Source organism: Rhipicephalus sanguineus, chromosome 4, assembly GCF_013339695.2.
Source record: "Rhipicephalus sanguineus isolate Rsan-2018 chromosome 4, BIME_Rsan_1.4, whole genome shotgun sequence".
NCBI classification, from domain to species: domain Eukaryota; kingdom Metazoa; phylum Arthropoda; class Arachnida; order Ixodida; family Ixodidae; genus Rhipicephalus; species Rhipicephalus sanguineus.
Window position 1 is genome coordinate 137,804,555 of NC_051179.1, and position 6,949 is coordinate 137,811,503.

A 6,949-nucleotide genomic window follows, 5' to 3' on the forward strand; every position below is an offset into this window, starting at 1 on the left:
GTTGTCACACAGCGAGCTACTTTCATGGCACAAGAAGTCACTCCGTACCTTATCAATTCGCCTCAGACGACTCGAAACCGAAAACCTTATTATTGATCTTTTTCTTCCCACTCGGTTGTATTGATCCTCCCACGCCCCTCTCCGAAAGCCTTATGCACCTAACGTAGTTTTTCACTGTCTCCAGGATCGGGGGATTGCAAGCCTTCTGCACCTCACCTGGTTTTGCACACTGCCTGTGTGATCGGCCACGTTTGACCATGCGGGAGCTTTAAGATGCGAAGTATCTTATGGCGGAGTTCAATCCGGCGGTGGTGGTGTGTGGCGTGACCACTCTTACTGTGCATGCGCAAACCTTCTCCGCACACCTCCTTCCCACTTCCCTCTCCACTCCCCCTGGACGCTCGCGAAGCTGAACGTAAACGGCAACGCCAACAAGCGAATGTCGAAGCTGCGAGGCAACGCGAAGCCGAAGCGCAACGGAAACATCGGGCTGGGGGGGGGGGGTAACATAAGCGGTACACAATATATACACAACTCCACACAAAAATGAAACATACACGGAACCATACAAATGAAACAACAATGGAAACACAAGTGAACACCCAGCGATGCTTCGCATCCCCACATGGTCCTATTTAGTGGGAGATGTGTAATTTTTCCATCACTCGTGTTGATGTTGACGGCGCAGACGCCGGCGCTCAGTCTTAGCGTTTGATGACGCATCGAAGGTTTTCGCTTTAAGATGTTACAGGAGTTCGCTGTATACAGGATTACAGCGAAGCTTCTTCGCAACTTCGTCTTTCGCTCAACGCTCGAATTCGCGCGACGCTGCGGGTTTTCCTTGGCCTCTTCGACCATATTTCTGCACGGGGTATGATGTGCAAGATTTAAGTGCCTGAAATATACGATTGTCAGGGATCATTTCTGACGGAACTCGTGTCAGAGACCTTCTTCTGCTAGGCTGTAACCGGTTGTAATGTGTTCTCCGGAAGGAAGTACACGAGAGTGGAATCCTGAAGTGAACGTAATAGACTGGTAGTATAACAAACGAAAGTCTACTTAAGACCGGAAGTGTGTACCCCGAAGTCGCTTGAGCGAATAGTAGTGGTACAGAGGGCTTACGAGGAGAGACGTCGAGAGCAGAGAGAGAGGACGCACCCTAGACGCCGAGCGCAAGCGACGAGAGGGCGGCGAGAACGCTGCCGGTCGTTTCGTCGGTGTCGGCGCGAAGTTTTGGAGAGACTTCCTTCGGCAGTGGGGGCAGGAGGGCGCTTAAAACGACGGTGCGATGCTTGTACTCATATGTTATGACCGCTCCGCACCACACAGCTTCGCTGATCGCCTATCTTCACCGGGTGGATTGCTTCTGAATTTTTTTAAAGGCCGCACATGGCCTCGGAGATTTTGAGGCGGTGCGCGCGAAAGGCGACATATACTGCCGAAATCTCAGTGAGTTTTCAGATTCATCTTAAATGTCCGGCGCCACAAATAGAGTAAAAATAGTTATTTCGGTGGTAGTTTGTTTCTCTTGCAATACGAGAAGCATTTTTATGCCGCAAACCTACAAATAAGGCATAAAAGCGATAGTCGGGAATATTTCATATTGCTGCAAGACAAGCATTGATCTCTCCCGTTGCACCGTGAGTCGCTCGTCTAGCGTTCGTCTGCGCGTTTCTCGTGTGGCTGTTCGTCCTTTCCGGTGGCGCTCATGCGACGACGCCGGGAGACGCACCCCCCAAGAGACGGTGGTAGAAACGCTGAAAATGGGTTCTTCTGAAGACACGTGATCGTCGACGCCGACAACGTGAGCCGGAGTTTTCGGCAAGGCTGCCTACGGGACCTCCATTTTTGGTTGCGTTTCTTGAGACCACGATTCACACGAACCGAGAAACGCCGCGTATACAGCACAGAGGAACCGCATTGTTTCTCAGCTTTGTTTTGGCCTGCAAAATGTGACTGAAATTTCCTCTGCGCAGTGTAAGCTTCTGTCACTTCTAGGGCAATCAGCGTTCCTGTCGGCAAAGCCAAGGAGACCTTGACATTGCAGCAACGTCGTAGAGTCTAAAGCGTGTGACTATTTTGTGCGGAGCACCGAGATGTTCACCCTGCGGCAGTTTGGTTCCATGAACACTGAACCTATTCTATAACCGCTGTGCGGGGTGGTAAAATATTCCCAGGCTGCTATCCCGTGTAATCCTATGGCAGCGCGGCTTGGCAACATTTGATCACCCCGTACTGGCTCCTAATTTTATCAATCACCCGACTTCGAATGGCAGAAGGTTGAGTTACTTGGTACGAATCCATAGGCACCGTGCAGTCGAGTTCTCACGTGTGACTGCAGCGCCAGAACGCACAGCCTAGCGGATAAAGAAAGCAACGCTGAGACGGCCCAGGGACAAAATAAAACGCGATCCGCGTCTCTCCGCCTCTGCATGAGTGTGCAGACTGTGGCCGGGCCAGAAGGGGGGACGCTTGCGAGCGTCTGTTTTCTGCCTGCCCCTAGCGGCCAATATCAGCCAACTTGAGACGGCCCACAGCGAGCGACGCAGCTCCCTCTGGTCAGTGGACGGTGCCTCAAAGAAGGTACGTGTGCAGATGAAGACAACACGGCGTTTGTGTTGTCTTGATGTCTTCTGTTGTGTCCGTGTGTGCACAACCACCGCCAGACTTCATCCTTTTCGGTTGTTACCAATGCCGAAAAAAAAAGGTTTCGCCTTGTTGCTGGAGCCTATCATAATTTTATGCTTATTTGATGCCTACATTAGAACAGGCTCCACTTGAGACAGAAAAATAGCCACGCACTAACATCACTTTGTCGTAGCGTGTAAGCGTCTCGGGGGTGTAGCTCAGTGGTAGAGCGCTCGCTTTGCATGCGAGAAGTCCCGGGTTCGAACCCCGGCTCCTCCACGGTTGGAGTAATTTTTTTTCCTTTCATGAATTGGCACCTGTACTTGCTAATATTGTTCACCGACTTTTTGTTCGTCTTTTTTTTACCAACGTCAACACGTTTCTTCCTCATGCCTGAAAGCTTGTATTATTGAAACAATTGAGGGAAACACGACAATGATTAAAATGTGCAGCCATATCGTATAACAAAGCAGAAAGAATATCAACTTTTTGAGAGTTTTACAAAAATGCGTGGCATAACATTTTACAGTCAACAGAATGCTCGTGGTGGCCATCATGTTGTGAATAAAAGTTCTGCAGAACGAAGCACCAAAACTAGAAAGGGAGTGCTCAATGCTCAGTGTATAGGTGCCAGAAATGAGTACGTGAAGGAGGGGAAAGCAAAATAGAGGGAGAGGCACGGAGGTTCACCAGTGAAAGTACCGGCTGCTACTCGGCGCTGTCAACCCGGGGAATGATACCTTGATAATACGTCACAGATGGTTCGTTGTAAATATGTTTCATGTATATAGTGCTTAGAAGTTCTTGATTACGACACTGTACCCAACTGTTAGTATCGTTCTGTGATGAAATAAATTTTTCTAAACACTCTAGCGAACCGACGTGCTTGTTATCCAGGGACAACTTAGCACTCTTCCCTTCATTAAAAAAGTAATACTCGAAATCGCCTCTTCGTCATCATCATAAGCTCATTATGTGTCCACCACAGGACGACCTCTCATTTAACCTGTCCTGTGCGAACAGATTCAACATTACGCCTGCGAAATTTATAACAATTTTTTAATGACACGAAAGTGTCTTATTCCGGCTCCACCAAGATTTTCATGACGTAAATACGTCAGCGAAATGAACGCCATCAAATGGCAAAGAAAAAAACCACAGCATATCCACGGGGTGAATGATGATGAGTGGGGCGAAGCTTCGGAGGGAATCATCTGTAAACAGTGAAACTCTTCCGTGAAATGCGCCCAGTACATAATATAAAGAGTGTGAAACATCGTGTATATATTAAACATCAAACTTTTATTCTACTGTTGGTTTACGTGGTCCCTTCATTATCACTTGTGATCGGTGAAATGCAAGGAAGAAGTCCGCTCCCGAGCGAAAGAGCGCCAAGAGCGACCGCATTCCCCGCTCGCCCTGTGCGAATTAAAGGCAAGGCTAGAGGGAAGACAGGACGCGCGTTCCACGACGCGAGGTCGGTAGCACGCCCAATGAAAGCCAACGGAACGCGATCGTGCAAGTGCTCCGGCTTCGCATCGCCTCATGGTTCCATTTAACGTCCCAAAACCAAATATATTGCTCAAGGTGTGCCTTGCGTTTTTCGTAGAAATAATTTCTTTATCATGTACATTAAGACGAAAAGTTGAAAGTTCACTAGAGTGTATCGCCCGCAAAGTATGTCTTTTAGTGTGATTTAACTCTCGTACGGCAGGGTCCTCGCGCCGTTGCCGGTCCACCTCGCCCGTTGACGATCGGGCGAGGTGGCTACATACAACTACTACTACTACACTTTAAGAAAAACATCTGGCGTTCTTTCGTTCTGCTTTTACAAAACATCTGGCGTCTTTCGTTGGTTTATTTCATCAATCAACGGCGTTTTGAACAAACTTTTTATTGTTTAATCACGCACAGGAGAAATCTCACCAGGCACTACCTTGGAGGTAAACAATGGCTGCTAATGGGAATGAGAGACAGAAGAAGTCGGCTTTTAGTTAACGCGCACGCTGCGAATTTTTTATTATTCAACAACGCACAGGAGAAATCTCCCCACCGGCACCACCTTGGAGGTCAAAGCGTAAGACTTGTTACGGACTACTACGATGACGACGACTACGAGGGACGAACTGGTGCCGCCTTAAGGAGCTTCGCCCCTAAAAAATGATAGGAACAGTTACGTTCGCAGGAGTAGAACCCATGACCTCTCAGCCTAGGACGATAGCTGGCGGGCGTTTAGCCCACTGAGCTACCGCCGAACACATAACGGAGGCTACATGAACGCGCCATTTATCTTTCACACTTTCACAGATTTCTTGAACGGATGGATGGATGCTATGAGCGTCCCCTTTATAACGGGGCGGTGACATGTGTGCTACGAGGCTCTAAAAAAATCACAGCATATCCACGGAGTGAATGATGATGAGTGGGCGAAGCTGCGGAGGTTCATCGGTAAACCGTGAATCTTCCGTGAATTCTGCCCAGTACATCATCACCGACGTGAGATAGGGCGCGTTTATACTAAAGGTTCGATGAGTTATGACGACTTGCAGCTCACTTTAATTTTACATGTACGCTGTGAATTTTCATTGTTTAGAAAACCATTGCTTTAGAAAACATCTGGCGTCTTTCGTTAAGCAGCTGGCGTCTGTTCCTTTTGCTTTAGAAACATCTGGCGTTCTTCCGTTTTGCTTTTACAAAACATCTGGCGTCTTTCGTTGGTTTATTTCATCAATCAACGGCGTTTTGAACAAAATTTTTATTGTTTAATCACGCACAGGAGAAATCTCACCAGGCACTACCTTGAAGGTAAAGAATGGCTGCTAATGGGAATGAGAGACAGAAGAAGTCGGCTTTTAGCTACCGCTGCGAATTTTTTATTGTTCAACAACGCACAGGAAAAATCTCCCACCGGAACCACCTTGGAGGTCAAAGCGTAAGACTGGTTACGGACTACGACTACGACTACGAGGGACGAACGGGTGCCGCCTTAAGGAGCTTCGCCCCTAAAAGAGCGCGTCGTTGCTACGACCGTCCCATTCAGCGCGTTTCCAATAAAACGGTAATTTCGCCAACGCATTAACACACCGCGAGGTAGTGCAGCCCAAACCTCGCTCATAGCTTCCATCCATATCAAAAAATCACAGCATATCCACGGAGTGAATGATGATGAGTGGGCGAAGCTGCGGAGGTTCACCGGTAAACCGTGAATCTTCCGTGAATTCTGCCCAGTACATCATCACCGACGTGATATCGGGCGCGTTTATACTAAAGGTTCGATGAGTTATGACGACTTGCAGCTCACTTTAATTTTACATGTACGCTGTGAATTTTCATTGTTTAGAAAACCATTGCTTTAGAAAACATCTGGCGTCTTTCGTTAAGCAGCTGGCGTCTTTTCCTTTTGCTTTAGAAACATCTGGCGTTTTTCCGTTTTGCTTTTACAAAACATCTGGCGTCTTTCGTTGGTTTATTTCATCAATCAACGGCGTTTTGAACAAAATTTTATTGTTTAATCACGCACAGGAGAAATCTCACCAGGCACTACCTTGGAGGTAAAGAATGGCTGCTAATGGGAATGAGAGACAGAAGAAGTCGGCTTTTAGCTACCGCTGCGAATTTTTTATTGTTCAACAACGCACAGGAAAAATCTCCCACCGGCACCACCTTGGAGGTCAAAGCGTAAGACTGGTTACGGACTACGACTACGACTACGAGGGACGAACGGGTGCCGCCTTAAGGAGCTTCGCCCCTAAAAATAGCTCTCCAACGCTCGCATGGCTGTCGCACCGCGTTGCCCGCTCGCCCTGTCAGAATTAATGGCTAGGCTAGAGGGAAGACAAGACGCGCGCAGCGTTTCTCTTCGCGGTTCGCGAACTTTTGAAGGAGTTCATATTGCGTATCAGTGGTTATTATGTGCTTGTTGATGCCATCTTTGCGCGAGATTCACCATATGCGGAACTTTAGCTAGCGCAAGGGTTGAATCATGATCATGGGCGTTAGTCGTCGGTACGGAGATGTGCCACTATGCGTCAACGTGAGTGCGTCCACATCAAGCGGTGTATATCTGCCAAGCAACAGTAGACATTGTACAAGCTCTGATATATTAATGCACTATCACGGCCCCTACATAAAAAAAAACAGGTGCGACCTGCTGCGTGGCGCCGAAACGGTGTCCGGGGCCTAGTTCTCCTTGCGCCCGCACTGGCGCCACCACACTGGTACAGGTGTTCACGGAGAAGCGCTTCGACAGCCGCGTTTGTACGCCCGACACTTACTCCAATAAGGCCGTAGACAACGCGTTTTATAGCTGCACATTAGACGT

The 6,949-nt window shown here is 48.3% G+C and overlaps 1 non-coding gene across 1 annotated transcript; it reads left to right on the plus strand.

Moving 5' to 3' along the window:
* Positions 1–2,835: 2,835 nt before the first annotated feature.
* Trnaa-ugc (transfer RNA alanine (anticodon UGC)) lies at positions 2,836–2,907 on the plus strand. The gene has a single exon. It is a non-coding gene; the product is annotated as a tRNA-Ala (tRNA).
* The last annotated feature ends 4,042 nt before the right edge of the window (positions 2,908–6,949 follow it).